Source organism: Pygocentrus nattereri, chromosome 11 (assembly GCF_015220715.1).
Source record: "Pygocentrus nattereri isolate fPygNat1 chromosome 11, fPygNat1.pri, whole genome shotgun sequence".
NCBI classification, from domain to species: Eukaryota; Metazoa; Chordata; class Actinopteri; order Characiformes; family Serrasalmidae; genus Pygocentrus; species Pygocentrus nattereri.
Genome location: NC_051221.1, coordinates 6,605,890 through 6,622,519, shown reverse-complemented (window position 1 = coordinate 6,622,519; position 16,630 = coordinate 6,605,890). Strand labels below are relative to the sequence as shown.

General features: G+C 38.8%; 2 non-coding genes across 2 annotated transcripts; both read left to right on the top strand.

The window, feature by feature from the left end:
• Nucleotides 1-8,163: 8,163 nt before the first annotated feature.
• Nucleotides 8,164-8,304, top strand: LOC119264456. The gene has a single exon (XR_005131031.1). It is a non-coding gene; the product is annotated as a U4 spliceosomal RNA (small nuclear RNA).
• Nucleotides 8,305-10,684: 2,380 nt separating this feature from the next.
• On the top strand, nucleotides 10,685-10,825 carry LOC119264455. Its single transcript, XR_005131029.1, has one exon. It is a non-coding gene; the product is annotated as a U4 spliceosomal RNA (small nuclear RNA).
• The last annotated feature ends 5,805 nt before the right edge of the window (nucleotides 10,826-16,630 follow it).

Below are 16,630 nucleotides of genomic sequence, written 5' to 3'. Positions count from 1 at the left end.
TTGATTCTCATTTTTTACAGTGTATCATGTATCATGAAAACATCTTTAAATAATTAGATTTTTTAATTACATTTTTTTTTGGCATATCACCCACCCCCAATACAAAGCATGTTATTTCAGGGGACATTAGGCTAGGCCAATGGCAGGGAAAGCAATTCTCATTAATTATTAATTATATATATTCCACTATGGATGTTGATTCAAACTTGATATTGGTTGTTTTATTTAGTGGGGACACAGGAAACCCATTTAAATATTTGGGGAAGAATGTGTCCCCTCTGTCCTCCTAGTTTCTGTCCCCCAGTTCACTGCTGAGAATTATATAAAAATATGAAGGTGTGAGGAAACTTCATTAGCCAGGTGTTGCTCAGGTTCTTTCCCATCATTCTACACACTTCAAGACTTACCGGGAAAAATACCCGTTCTGCTAGACGTACCAGCTGATAGCGGAAATCTAGTCTACTAATTTACTGTAAGACGAGCACCTCCTATTCACCTCCCGATCTCAGTTTGTTTTGTATGCTGTCATACTTTAAAACTCACGCCCAGTCTGCTAGTGACTCAGTGTTTTCACCTGCTGCTTTCTAAAAGTCCGTAAATGTAAAGACGGGGCTGTGTGGTTTACACATGATAGTGATTTCCATGGAAAATACTTCCCTCAACTTGTGCCAAATAGGAATCACATGCCTGTGTGATCATTAATAGACTCTGATTCTGGTGTTTGACATACGTAACCTTTCTGTACATTGAGTGACAGGTACATGGGACACACTTGAGCACATCAGGAAACAGGAAGTGGGTGTCTGACATGTTTACCTCTCTTCTATTGCTTGAGTAATGGGCAGGGAATGTTCATGTGACTGCGTTGATTGTTTTTTGCATTTACTGTAAAACTGCATGTGGGGCTTTGAAGGCTTATCACTGTATACAGTCAAAACAATGGCACTAGGATAGACTTTGCAAGGTGACTGCAAACACACGCAACCACAGCACAAGGTGCCTCGGCCTGATTGAAGTCGGACCACAGCTCTTAACCCACTTGAAGTTCTGGCCTTGAATGGCTGATTGCCATAGAAATTACATCTAGTCTTTGAATGAAATGTCATACGCTTTGATAAGTTGGTATTACTTATTGGAATCTAGGAAACTGGCTGCCTTGAAAAAGTTATTTTCAAGTTATCTTTACTTATTCACTGAAAAAGTTGATAAGTTGATCTAACTTAAAAGGATCTGGTTGCTTTGAAAATGTTAAGTAAGTATAACTATTGTTTTTGAGTTATGTTTGAAAATTTATTTTAGTCTTTCTGCTTTTAGGTCCAGTTACTTGACTGGTTTTCCATACAGATCATATTGTTTTTTTTTGCATTAAATGACACTGTCGATGGAGATTCAGATCATTATTGTCCAAGCAGATTCTTTGAACTTTTGAGTACATGATCATATTATTGAACACAATCAATGGATCCCGCTGTTTCCATCTCTGAGATTACAGTAAGTTTACTACAGTCTGGTTGAAGTTCTCCAGGCCTTTTCCACACAGAGAGTCCACCATCGATTAGATGTTGTGTGGTGTTTTTCCCTATAAAACAAATATCATTTTGTTGAATGTTCTATGAAACAACCTAAATAGTTTCATTTGGGTTTACCAATAAATAGATGGTTATCATGAGTGAGACAATAAAAGTGTTAAAACTTTTTTTTTTTAAACTGAGTTGCTGTGGCATTCAGAGCTCAGCAGAATGTGGCATTGACTGGGAGTTGGAAATATGCAGAAAATATGCTTTTGTTGCACTGCTGGATTTGGAAACGCTGGCTGTTGAGACCTTGGGTGTCTTTTTTTCATGTGGTTTCGGTTGAAATGGTCAAATGTGTCCAAAAGTTCAAAGTCCTGTTCAAAGTCTAGATTTCCACTGTTAAGGTAAACGTTTGCTCTGCTTTCTGTCACTCTGCTGTTTTGCTTTTGGTTTCACTGTAAAGGTGGTCTTTTGTGGGCTCAGTTCCACAGAAAATGAAAACACACCTCACGCTGCAGTACGAGCAGTTCTGTTTACAGGTCACTCTCATATCAGAGCACATATCAGTGGAGAAGAACGTGCATGTTTTCAGGCCACATATCAGGAAAGCGCAGTTGTGCGTGTATTGTGTGTATGTTGACTGATAAAACTCCTGGCCTCAAAATATCCTGTTAGTGATGGCTGTGAGTCAAGAGCACTGTGTCATTAAACATCTTGGCATTCCAAGTTTTCCACTTTTTGTACAGATTTCAAACTTAAATATGCTTCTTTTTCAGCTGAAGTCACTATTTTTAGGCAGTTCTTAGGCCTAAACTGTGAATAAGCTCATGATAAGCACTATAAGTCAAGTAATGAATATTAATGTTGTTGGAAGAAAATCTCCAAAATGGTAACTTTTTACAGGAGAAGCGAAAAAACATACATTACTTTTAATGTAAGTCAGTGGAGCCAGACTTTTTTGCAAATGATTTTGGCCCGTTTGTTTTGGTATATTCATCATGAAATTTACACACGGTGTAAAGGACAACATGCATTTTTAACAAAAACTGACAAATGACAAAAATGGAGATACAAGGTTTTCTTCCGACAGCAGCGATTTGTCGGTTTATGCTATATGTGGGTACTTGTCAGTTAAAGCAGTTGACATGGAGGCAGATGTGATGGGACTTCATACTCCAGTTGAGTCAAGCGCAGTTAACCTGAATCTGACACCTATCAGATTACGCTATCACCTAACACTGATACCCTTAGTTAAAGTGGTAACTCTGACTTCTGCCGGACTTCATTACTGCTTTAAGGCTATACCCTAAATTAGAAAAGCAAACAGCATTAACTATATCAACAGTAAAGCTGTGAAAAACGACTTCTGCAATATGCTAATTCTGTTTTTCTTTAAGATGAAGCATATACAATTAACTGTAACTGCAAGAACTGCCGTTTTAATCATATTTTGTATTTTTCAGTGTTTTCATATCAGGTTTTAAGTGGGAGATGTAGCCTAATATCATAAAGTTTGTGTACTGGCTGTCTGGTACTCTACATTTGTAGTGGAGTTCAAGCCTCAAGTCTACAAAAATAGATATTCTGGTATGTTCAGCAACAAAAAAACAGGCCTGGGTTCTAATTTGTAACAGATAATTGGGATAATTTTGCAATATTGGCCAGAAAAATTGCAAGAAATATGTTGTCACTATAAAGCTGATCCCCAGATACTTGATTTCAGTAATAACCCGGTTTTGACCAAAACTGCAGTTAGTGCATTTTATCTTGGTCCAGCAGCTACTGGTGTTTCTTCAGTGACAGACTGACAGCAGGAAATTCTAAGCCATTATATATTTTTATTTTCAGAGCTGGAAGTCTATCTGTGCATGTGCCTGGTTTATATTTCACCTGTATTCAGTTTTACAATCTACCCAATTTCTTTGTGTACAAATCAGGTGGCCAGACAGAAGTTCAGCACACGTGTGCCATACACAGCCATATATGACAGTTACAGTGAAAAAAAAACAGTGATCTAATGAAAAAACAACAGATTTACATATAATTACCTATTCAGCCTATTGCAGTTTACCATCCATTTACACTGTTATAAGGAGAGTTTCAGCCTTGACTGCTGTCTGAATGAGGCCCAATATGGGTCAGCCTGTCAGACACAGTAACAAAACCAATCAGTTTAATTCTAAGGGACAAAGAAAGGTTGGAAATTATCATGTAAACATTAATTGTGCTTTTTGGTTCATAAACCACACAAACATCATGGATGAAAACCATTTAAGACACATGTCATGACATTAGCACATAAGTCACTCTTTTTGGCAAAACATTTTATTTGAATTGAATGTATTTTTTGCTGTTTTTTGACAATATTTTATCAGCATCTCATCCAAGCCACTCCTGTTAAAACTATCAGATGATGAGTAAGATTATCCACCTTTACAAATTAATAAGTAAATAAAGATAGTAATATAAGTCACATTTATAATTATAAATGCTATAATAGTTGAATGTATATAGAAGCTAAATTAACAATAAGAGCAGGACATCTTAGATATGCTTGTAGAATTCAACTGTTTTTTAAACAGAGATTATATATCAACATTTTCCAAAATACTCTTATGACTGGACATCTTGAAATGAATATGCATTCTTGCCGCAACCTCACAAATTTCTGCAATTTTAAGTCCTTGGCGCTGTCAGACCAGCAACCGCAACTTCTAATACAAATAACATGAAGTTCATCTGTCTTCAGCCTTTGTTGTAAATAGTTCACTGATGCCACCTGCTGGTGTCATTTTAATCATCCGTTCACCCACAAATTTCAAGAATGAAAAACTCATCAGGAAGCAAAGCTATGAAGATTTTAGTGTCCAGTTTTCAGCTGCATGACAGACATGGTCATCCTATGTGAGTCATTTTAAACAGACTTATTTCTGCTTGGCCAAAATAAGTAACCTGGACGTTTACCACTGTCTTGAACCCTCTATGCACTTTTCTTCATAATAATGGTCAAACATCATTTTTCTATTTATTAAGAACAAAGTTCTACTATTTCTGTGTCCTCCTTCTTATCAACAATTTTCATTTGACAACAAATATGTAATAATTTGAACCTTCTTTTCCCACTTTATGCTAAAATAATTATCCATTTCAATAGTTGTATTTATCCGTTACTTTTTCTTTCTTTTAGTTTTGTTTTCCTGTTTGATTTTTATTCTGCAGAATAGAAAACCTCATACACAACACTTTGTAAACTGAATCAGACTCTGTAGATTGTAGTTTTACATGTATTTTATATCTATCTAAACACCTAAACAATGGCAGATCAGCTTTATGGGCCTTTGGTATCCCAGGATGTTACTATGGATATGATATGGTATGGTAATTATTGGCACCTCTGGTTAAGATGAGTACAAAGGGTTGCAAGAAATTTAACCACCTGTGCCACCGTTATTGGCACATTCCCTTTTGTCATTCTTCATCGTGAGAAAGACAAGAGAACACAGTTCAAATAAGGGCCAATGTGTTGTCATTCATAAGTCATGGAAAAATATAAAAGAAATAGCTACTTGTCTGAAAACGCCTTTATCTACAGTTAAAAAGCTCAAGTCCAGTCAACCAGAAGTGTTGTTTATTTTGCCCTTATGTAAAGTGAGGAGGATGATAATAAATAAATAAATAAATAAATAAATAAATAAATAAATCCCCAAGAATTACTGTTGGAGAATTACAGAAATAGTAGCACCAAACCTCTAGAACTACCATCAGACACCACCTCCATGCCAACAGGCTATTTGGAAGGCATGTTGGGGAAAAGCCTTTCTTGCCGTCTATCCAACTACAAGCGTAAACACCAGGAGTTTGCTAAGTGGTGCTGAGACTTTGACTGAACCGTCTTCTGTGGCGAGAGAAAAAGAAAATGTAGCTTTTTGGCAACAAACACTTAAGGTGGGTTTGGCATGAAAGGAAGGATGATAATACTGAAAAGAACCTGATATCCATTGTTAAGTATGGGGGAGGCTCTATGATGTTGTGGGGTTATTTTGCCTCCAAAGGCCCTGGGTACCTGGCGTCATGGACACCATGTAATACTGGTACATTTTAAATCAAAATCTGTCTGCCTGTGCCAAAAAAACTAAAAAGGTTCATCACTGAATCTTCCAACAACGACGTAAAACGTCCCCAGATCAACACAAAAAAGGTTTACTGAACACTAAAAGTTTCGCCTTTGCCATTAAAGTGCTTTTCCAGGAGCACCAATAACTGTGGAGGAGAGTGTTTGCACCAAGGTACTGTGTCCGCATTCAGCTAGGGGGTCTCTAAACAGGGGTCATACTGTATAATGTAATAAGTTACCTTATACAGTGGTGTCTGGATAGCTTTCTAAACATTAGCCTCGTGTACAAGTGAGGGCAGCCTGAACTAATGACTACATATAACATCTACATATAACATTTTTCTTTTCTGAAAAAAAGTGATGCATTTACTTGATTCGCATCCGTGATTTCCTCATGAACGGCTAATATATGTTACATCAACACTTTTACTTTTTAGTTGACTTTCAGCAGTAGTTATATTGACATTACATTTTATTTATGTGGAAATGATGGACAGATTTAGTTGAGTTCAGAGAAAAAACAACACATCAATGTATGTATCATTTTAATGCAGTTTTACTAGCTTATTTATTTCATTTCTTACCACCTCAGTAAAATCTCCAGGTCTTACCTGGCCACTTTTACAGTATTTTACAGTGTGAAACAAATAACAACGACTGAGCCACATATATACCGTACATAAAATGAACTGTAAACAAAAGATGGAGCACTGGTGATCCATGTGTGACGGAGCTGCCCTCCACCACAGCCTTCATTAATTGAATGTTTAAGAGCAAACCTGCAGAAAAAAACAAAACTTAATGGTGAATATGAATGTTTTATTATTAGTTCATTTTGATTGACTTGATTGCAATAAAACTAAACATTTAAAACTCTTTTACATTTTTGAACACTTAGCGGAGGCAACAACACCTGTGAATAGACTCCAGAGGCAGGTAGCCATGTTTTCAGCCAGGGAGGAAATCAGTGCCCTTTGTCTGCTGAGTTTTTATAATGAACTTTTCCCATGCAAAACCTAGAAGTGATGTCACGCCACTTCCTGTTTAGCTCTATAAAAGCCCTAGAGGGGGCAGAATGAGCTAGTCTTGTGAGCAGTTAATGAAATGTGGTTGAAGCCCCAAAACCTCTAAAATTGTGATTGAATAATGGACTATTCAAACTAAGTTGTATATATTTGTAAATCTTTTCTTTTTTGCACTGGATAAATTACAATTTTTTCACTGGGATTCAATAAACACCGACTTTTGCACCCCAACCTGAAAGACACCCACGTGTCTTTTCCATCGGACGATCACACCACGTCTTAATTGCATCTTTCTTAGTGCTATAAGTCTGAACACTTACCAAATGATACAAGGGAGAAACTTTAGATACAAACTTTTCCACTTCCCTTTAGACCATTTTAAATGAACTCGGGCCCAGAGATGGTGGCAGCATTTCTGGATTCTGTTTATATCTGGTTTCGTCTGCATTTTTGAGTTTTAACTTGCATTTGTATGTAATTTTTTTTCTTGTTTTTAGCTACATCTGCTGGCCAAAACAACCTGCAGTGCAACCATTTGGCATCACCCGCTCAACGTGCATTGCACACTTAATATAATGGCAACTCCCAAATGTCAAACTACTTTTTCCCCAGTTTAGTTACATCCATTTCCACCCTCTAGATAGGTCTCCCCCAATCACACATGACTATGAGCACTAGAAGGGTAAAGGATAACACAGGCCTCCTCAAAGTCATCTTTTCAAACTAAGGCAAAATCATTGGAAAGCTCAATGCACATGGAGAAAAAAGCTACCCTGGGAACCTGTAGCCAATTGTGTTCTCTTGGGCTCCTGTCATTATAACATCAGTGAGTTGATTATGTGATCCCCTGTTGATAGTGCTGATGTTTAGATAGTGGTGATATTTTGTGTATTTATAATAACCTATATTAATACTTTGTTAGTTACCCCGTACCTCGGCTTTAAAATTGTACTATTCAGGTTACATTGAAGCAAGAGAATATCTAACTACAGAGATGCTTATTCTAATTAAACATCAATCTATCAAACATAATCAAGATATATAGGTTAAAACATGAAACAGTAAAATATCTGAGCAGACGAGATGCTTCAATTTTAGTTGTGTTGCCTAAGAAAGAAAGAAAAACTGCCTCTAGCAGGTTAAATGGAACGTCAATTTAGCCCAGTAAAAGTGCCATCTAGTGGCAAATGGATGATTTATGTGTTATACAGCAATTTTTAGGTTTGGTTCAAACCAGAATTGTGCTTGAAACTACACCTACTAAAAGCACAAAAAAGAGTTTAAGAACCAGTTTGACTCTAAAGCACAGATAAGCATGTTAAATTACATTTTTTTCTTTATTACTGGTCATATAATAGTTCATTATTTGCATTTATTTCTAGTGTTTGTCACTGGGAGTAGATCATTTATCATTTTGGCTACTGATTGTTCAAGCCCTGTCTCAAAAACGTTAAAAAACTTGGAAAGGCTTCCTGACAAAGTTTCACCTTTAGAAAACAATAAGGCCGTTATTCTTTCGCAGAGGCGATATCGTAGCCTGTGAGGTTAATCCGAGGCGCGATCGTTGCTGGTTGAAAACTTTACCCAATACCCCGCTAGGATGACTTGAAATATAGTCAGCCATGGCAGTTTTTGATGGTCTCATTTGAGACTTGATGTTGTGGTGTGTAAAATAAGACAGTGTTCTTTTATTTCTAGTCTGGCGTGTTTTTCTATTGCATATTTCATGCTAGCAATCTCTGTCATTGTTTTGCTTTCTGCTCTTCTTTACTGTGTATGGCATCCTGGATGTGTACAATGTTGCTGTGTCCTCTTGAGGGGAATTGACCCCAAGCCCTTGTGGAGCAGAGGTGTTTTCAGATCAGTTGCAGTGTTTGTGTGAGCTTTGTTCTTTTTTGTTCTTGTCCATCCAGCTCCAGGTAAATTTCTGACTCCTTCCTTGCCTTGCTGTGTTTTCTAAATGCCCGTGTCACTTTGTCATCGTTTTGCACACTGGCTCCACCTTTGAGGTGCTAGTTTTCCCAAGATGCTTTTTCTTTCAGATAAGTTTATGGAATGTTGTTTGTGCATGCTTATTGTTTGAATTGCTTGATTTCCAGCTTCTGTATTCCCAGAATGTACTTGTGCAGCTGGAGGTTGTTGTTTCGAAACCCAGATGATCTCATTACCATATGTTCTCAAATCTCTTGCTCCTGTGAAAACTCACTGTTTCCTTCACTCATTCTGCCCCCTGGTATACCCCTAAACTACGGCTAATGAAAGCTAAAACTCGTCAGCTCAAGCGACTCTATAGAAAATCTGGTCTTACCATCCACAAAGAAATGCACAAAACACACATATTGCAGTGTAAGGATGTAATTGTTCAAACTAAATCCTCCTATTACTCTGGTCTAATTAACTCTAGTGAAGGGAACACCAAAACACTGTTCTATCTAGTCAACAAACTCTTCCAACCCAAATCCTTCCTACCTTCCCACTTTTACTCAACTGATACTTGTAATGCTTTTATGTCATTTTTCAGTGAGAAAATGTATAAAATCCACCAGAACATCTGTCCTGATCCACAGCCTCTCTCCTTCTCTCTACCTCTTTCACAGTCAGTCTCTCTCCTGTTTTCAGCTTCCAGATGCATCTGTCATTTCTGATCTCATTAGCAAATCAAAACCTTCTACATGTCATCTTGATCCTTTCCCTACAGTCTTAGTTAAATATGGTCTTTCCTCTCTGCTCCCCCTCATAACTGCCATTATTCATACCTCACTCACTAGTGGAGTTGTTCCTTCGCCCTTCAAAACGGCTGCTATCACTCCTATTCTGAAAAAACTTGGCTCAGACCCCAACAACTTTAATAACCTTCGCCCGATTTCTAACCTCCCTTTCATTTCCAAAATACTTGAAAAAGTTATTGCTACTCAAATTCATTCCTACCTATCCCAAAATTGTCTCTATGAACAATTCCAGTCTGGTTTTCGACCCCTCCATAGCACAGAAACGGCTCTTCTTAAGATCACTAATGACCTTCTCATGGCAGCTGATTCTGGTTTATTTTCCATTCTCGTTCTTCTAGATCTGATACTATCCTCCTTAACAGACTATCTTCCATTGGCATTAATCATATCACACTCGACTGGGATCATTCCTATCTCTCAGGCCGCACTCAGTTCATTCAACTCAAATCTTTCAGGTCTCAGTCTTCCCCTGTTTCTTCTGGTGTACCCCAGGGTTCTGTCCTGGGGCCGCTACTTTTCATCATTTACCTTCTGCCCCTTGGCAATATTTTTCGCTCTTTCGACATCCATTTCCACTGCTATGCCGATGACACCCAGCTCTATCTATCTAGTAAGCTAAGTACTTTGTTCCCGCCCTCTTCCCTTTCCAACTGTTTATCTGAAATAAATCCTGGTTCACCTCTAATTTCCTAAAACTTAACAGTGATAAAACTGAAATTTTGCTTTGTGGTTCCAAATCCACATTATAGATAGTGGATATTTCCTCTATCCAAATTGACAGTACATTCATTCCATCACATTACACCTGTCCTTCAACAGCTCCACTGGCTCCCTGTTAAATATAGGATCGAATACAAAATTCTCCTCCACACATTTAAGGCCATACATAATCTTGCCCCCCCCTTATCTGTCAAATCTTCTCCAAATCGTAACTTCTACCCGCTCACTCAGATTCCATTCATCTCTCTGTACCTTCTGCTCGTCTGAGTACCATGGGGTGCAGAGCTTTCAGCCGCTCTGCTGCCAAACTCTGGAACTCCCTCCCACCTGACATCCGTAACATTGACTCTTTTCCTCTTTTCAAATCCAGTCTTAAAACTCACCTGTTCAAATTAGCCTCCTCTCTCTGTTGAAGGTTTTTTTTTTTTAACCCTACATTTTGTACAGTGTCCTTGGGTGTCAAGAAAGGCGCTTTTAAATTAAATTTAATATTATTATTATTTATTATGTTGCTTAACTGTTTACCATTCTTGAGTCCTTCGGTGCTAAACCTGTGCATGTATACGTCTGAATAAGGCCGTTATTCTTTCGCAGAGGCGATATCGTAGCCTGTGAGGTTAATCCGAGGCGCGATCGTTGCTGGTTGAAAACTTTACCCAATACCCCGCTAGGATGACTTGAAATATAGTCAGCCATGGCAGTTTTTGATGGTCTCATTTGAGACTTGATGTTGTGGTGTGTAAAATAAGACAGTGTTCTTTTATTTCTAGTCTGGCGTGTTTTTCTATTGCATATTTCATGCTAGCAATCTCTGTCATTGTTTTGCTTTCTGCTCTTCTTTACTGTGTATGGCATCCTGGATGTGTGCAATGTTGCTGTGTCCTCTTGAGGGGAATTGAGCCCAAGCCCTTGTGGAGCAGAGGTGTTTTCAGATGAGTTGGAGTGTTTGTGTGAGCTTTGTTCTTTTTTGTGCTTGTCCATCCAGCTCAGTTCTGGCCTACCGCACTTACTCTCCCAGCCGATCGGCACAACTGCAGGGGTTCTCGCCCTGTGAGGTGCAGGAGAGTCCTTAGCGCACTTTGTGTGTGTTTATATAGAGACAGTAATTCAGCAACTCACTGTAGTTTCTCCAGGTTACAGTATGGATCCTCCAGTAGATCAGAGAGCAGCTTCACTCCTCACTCTCCTGTTTTATTGCTGTTCAGATCCAGCTGTCTGAGGTGTATCAGGAACCATGAAGACTGATTTGACTGATCCTCTGAAACTGTGAGTGGCTGATTCAGAGAGAGATGAAAACAGGACCTACAGATGGTGTTAAAGGTAGAAACAGCAGAAATAGAACTGCTAGTGCTGCTGTCCAGCACCAGCACCACCTGACCGTTAACCGAACCGAGCAGAACGTCTGTTTGGATCTGAATGATAGTCCAGAACTGGCGCGCACTTCCACATCACCCACAGCCGCTCAGTGGAGTCTGTCGCACCGTGTGGCCATGTTTGGAACGGCAGGCCATGATTTGTGTATGAAAGAGAAACATCGACTGACTTTATTAGCAGGTTAGTTTGGTAAATATAGACACTGAATGAACAGAAATGAGTCAAGATTCAGTGTAATAATGTAATTAATGATTATTAATATTGATGAACCTCAATAAAAGAAACTGTAATAATGAAAGACAAAATTAATAATGAGAACTAATTACTACCTTTATCAATTCTTTTTATTGTTACTATTATAAATAATTAACATACATTTAGCACTCACATATAGTGGATTTCAAATGAATAGTATTAATATTCAGTAAATATTAAATACAAATATTTTCTCAGAATGTAGCTGATAATAAATTTAAAATCTATAAATAAAAGTAAATAAATAAGATTGAAACTGTTAGATGTATGTTAAAGAGACTAATGAGGCTGATTAAAGACTTGTGGAGTCTGAAATGGATCCTGATAGGATGGTATTGTATAAGAACAGCTTCTGTGTTGATTCTGAGTGATAAAATGTGAGTGTAATGAGTGGATCACTGAATGAAGCCCAGCTGATTCTCCTGTGGTCTTCATCACAGTTTACAGTGAGGAATCCTGCAGCAGCAACATGACCAGTGAGGAAACTCAGCAGCATTCCTGACGCCTCCCAGCTCTCAAGAGAGTGAAGCACCAGGATAGGCTGGGAGGGGCTGAGGTGGGCTGTACAGTCTGCCTGAGAGACTCCATGATCTCCAGCTGCTTTGGTCAGGAGAAACACCAGAGCACACATCCACTCACATCGCCTACAGAGAATGAATCATTTTCTCCTCTTTAATAAAATAAATAATAAATCAGTAGAGTGAAATCTGGATGAGAGAGACTGGAGTTTCCTTTTGTTTAAGATTTAATTGAGATTTCCATGGATTACAAACAATATAGAACACAGCACAGAGTTAATGAGCTAAAATAGACCCAGAAGTCTGTATCTTTAAATAAAGTGTGATTCTTCTCAGCCTTTCAGTTTTGATACTTTAAAAAATCTCACTTATAATAAAATGCTGTTTTATTGATATTTAACTTCTTCATTTCCACAGTTTAGATTTACAAACTACAGAAATTCACATCTTTGATCTTTAAAATTCCTTTAAAACACTGATTTAATATTTAATTCTATTTTAAACCTTAAATTTCTTTCAACACTAACACTCTAAAAGGAAACGTTTGGGTGTTTCTGAATTTTATCAGTTTGACATGGAGCTCTTGGTGGTTTAAACGGAACAGCTCTATCTAACAGCTATTAACCACAGTGTGTTTCTAATTCCTCCTTTCATCTTTACACACTTCACCAGTTCCTCCAATCACAGCACATGACTCTCCCTGTTCTCCTGTGTTCCTACAATACAGCTCTTTAAAATGAGCAGATCTTCATCAGCACCTTCAGAGTGAAGAGCATCTTATGAAAGCAGTGCTCAGTAGCAGGTGATGCACTGCCAGGTGTTATCTGAAGAGATGAAGCTGAGGTAGAAGATCTGAGTGTTTGGACAGCAGTTTAGCTCAGAGCTGTGGTTTGAAGGTGGTGAGGAGAATTTTTCTAATTGTTAGAAACGACTACAGGATCTCATATTATAGAAAGAGCGTGTATGAAACATCACCTGTAACACTGACGCTGAGGCGGTTTGAGCAGATCAGTGTGTCGTGTTGACTGAATAGTGTGCTAGTGTGAATCAGAGTGTGTAATTCATCACATCCTCCCCCTCAGCACCTACAGAAGGTCTCAGCTGCAGCAGTGCAGTCTCTGTGTCTCGGACTCCCACAGCTTTTTGTATGGCTCTGTATCACTGTGGACGCACCAGTAATGATCTCCAGCTTCAGTCTGGACTCCACTGATGGTCAGCTTGCAGATCCACTGCCACTGAAACCAGCTGGAATGCTTGACTAACGTTTCTACATCTGTAATCAGGAGGTTTAGGAGCTTCTTCAGGTTTCTGCTGAAACCAGGACAGGTGTTCATTCACTGCAGGGCTGGCTCTACAGTTCAGAGTGACCGTTTCTCCTGGAGGAGCAGATTTCACTGCAGGAGTCTGAGTCGCCTGACCTCTGGATTCTGGAGAAAAAAATATCTCTGAAAAAAATCTAACATTGTGTTAAAGCTTTAATTCATGGTGATGAAGCAGATTTCAGTGTGGACCAGTGGTTCTTGTCTCCGGTCCTGGGAAACTTCTGCCCTGTGTAACATCAACTCTTCCCTGCCGAGACTCTCCTGATCCGGCTCATCAGATCATTATTAAACCCTTCAGAGCTGGATCAGGTCTGAAGAGGCTGGGAATAGTTCACCACTGTCCCAGGTTTTCTTTATTTGTGGATCATAGCTCTCATTGTGGTTTGCTGGAGTCCCAGAGCCTCAGCCATGGCTTTATAAGCCTTTCCAGACAGTAGATTTAAATAACTATTTAGGTGATGTTGAGATTCAGCAGGCCTGGCAGTTGTTATGCCTGAATAATGAAATTGAACCCAGTGGTCAAGTGACTGTGGTTAACTGGTTGATTTAGTAGTTAAGGGGGCAATTACTTTTTCACATTTGCACTATTCACATTTCACTTCAATGAAGTGAACTACGGAGGAAGGAACTACGAAGGGGTGAATACTTTTTCACAACAATGTAGCTTTTATGCTGGTTAAAGCTTTAGGAAAAATATGATCAGATTCTATAAGATCAGATAAAATTCCTAAATGAAGGGTAGATTTGCTTCTATAATACAAACCAGTGAAAAATCTGATCTTGAGCTGCTCAGTTCTGAACATGTATTTAATATTTTCAGAGCTGCTCATGTAAAAGTCTAAGTAGCTACCAAAACTCAGTAACTTATTGATGCAACTGTACATACAGTCAATACAGAAAAGGTTCAGTGCCTGCTTTGTGTTATGCTGGTGATAATTCTGCTCATTTTTTTAAAAAGCTGTCATATTTCATAAGCCTACCTCCAAATGTCCAGTATGCTGTGTGATGCAAATGAGTATTATGTATCCCTGTTAACAAATGAATATATTCTTTAGGATGCAGCAGAGAACGTTTCATAACAAAACACTTCAAAGTGTTCAGTCTCAACTGAAGAGGTCAAACCATCAGGATGTTTACGTTTTGCTCTCTAGCTCTATTCTTTCTGGGTTGTGTGGGGTGCTGGAGCCTACCCCAGCAGTCATTGGGACACCTTGGACATGTCGCCAGTCCATCGCAAGACAGACAGACATACACTCACACACCTGGAGCAATACAGCATGTCCAATCACCCTGACTGCACGTCCTTGGACTGTGGGAAGAAACCCACACAGACACAGGGAGAGCAAGCAAACCCCCCACTGAAAGGACCCTGGTCACCTGGCTGGGGAACCGAACCCATTGCTATGAGGAGACAGCCTCTCTGAGAAAACCAAAAATGGGAAAATCGAATAAGTAGAAAAAACTTTACAGATTTCATAGGTCCCTTCATTTTTTAATTAAATGTTTAAAAATTATTTTTACAAAAGAAACCCCCCAAAACACTGTTCATAAGAAAACTCAGTTAAACCCACTAATGACTCCACTCATTTTATTCAGGGATGAAGACAAAATTAAGTACGCCTTACAACAATGCATGAAACGCCACCTGTTCAGAGTCTTTAGTCATTCCTACCCATATCCCTGTTTTGGTCCTTCTGGTAGATTCCAGTTTAGATATTCAAGGCCAGAGCTTGAGGTCATGAAGCTTCTCAGAGCAGAAGTGCTGGTCCAGGATCTGCTCATGTCAGGAAAGTCAGTGTAAATAAGAGAGGACCCTCACGCTAGTTCAGCACTCTTGCTCTGACAAGCTCCGAGAATACAGACCCAGCTTCTCCAATAAAGAACGAGGCCAAACTTTTTGTAGTGAAAATTCCCAAGTGTAATTTTCAGGCTAAACATATTCCGTGTTGAGATGGTATTTCCCAAAGTAACAGGCATCTCAGCTAGAAAATTCCCTCAAGCCAAATGTTCATCTCCATTTGTTTTATCGCGGCATGACAGTCTTTTGACTGTATTCCTTATTGTTGGCTTAGGCTTGTCTAGTAAGTGGAGAAAACCTTTGTGCAATACAGCTTTGGAGGTTTGCACTATATTCAAGTTTGATTTGCTTTGAGCCACTAAACACATATGGATAGAACCACATTTCCAGCTTTTTACACATGATCAAAGCTCTGGATGGATACGGATCTACCTCCAATAAACCCAGTAGTAGTTTCAGACAAAAAGATACAACTTCAGACTCTGAAATCTGGCTTGATATCACCAACAGAATCAACTCCTTGGTCCAGTTAGTGCACAATGCTGAACTACATTCACTTACTGTTACACGAAAGACTGAAATGGAGTCAGGAAGAAGGAAGAGACATTTGTGACAGACTTTGAACTCGCACACAAATACTACTAAACAAAAACAAAACAAAAAACACTTAAGACAGACAAAACAGACCGATTTGGGTCAGGAACCGTCAGGGAAAGTACTTAAACTGGAACTGAATTTTTACTATTTCTGCATAATAAAATGCTTAAGATGTCGTTGGCGAGTGGTTCAGTGTGAAACGCTCTATTCTAGAGAAACTTGGAGTCAGAGCTGTTCACATTGGTGGTGATAGGAACCAGACATCCACCTCTAAAAGCTCAGATTGCTTTTTAGGCCAAAATCTCTATTTTTAATACATTTAAGGACAGAAATCTATCGCTAGTATTTAAACCTCATCAACATTCCATATAAACTCAGAAGACTCTGGTGGTTCTGGATAGTAAATAAAATGTCTATATCTGTGTTGTAGTCATGGCGACCCCTGGTTCCTATCACCACCACTGTAAAGACATTTGAGCCTCTACAATCAACCATTTAACACCAAACCACTATAAGTGACTTTACATTTAATTATGCAGAAAATGTCAAAAACTGTTGTAATTCCACGGACTAGGAGTTAAAGCGACGGCGTGACGTGGACAGCAGTGTCGGTCATGGAAGTTAAACCGCTAAAAGTTTGCTTTTGCCTGTTTTCAGACATCAG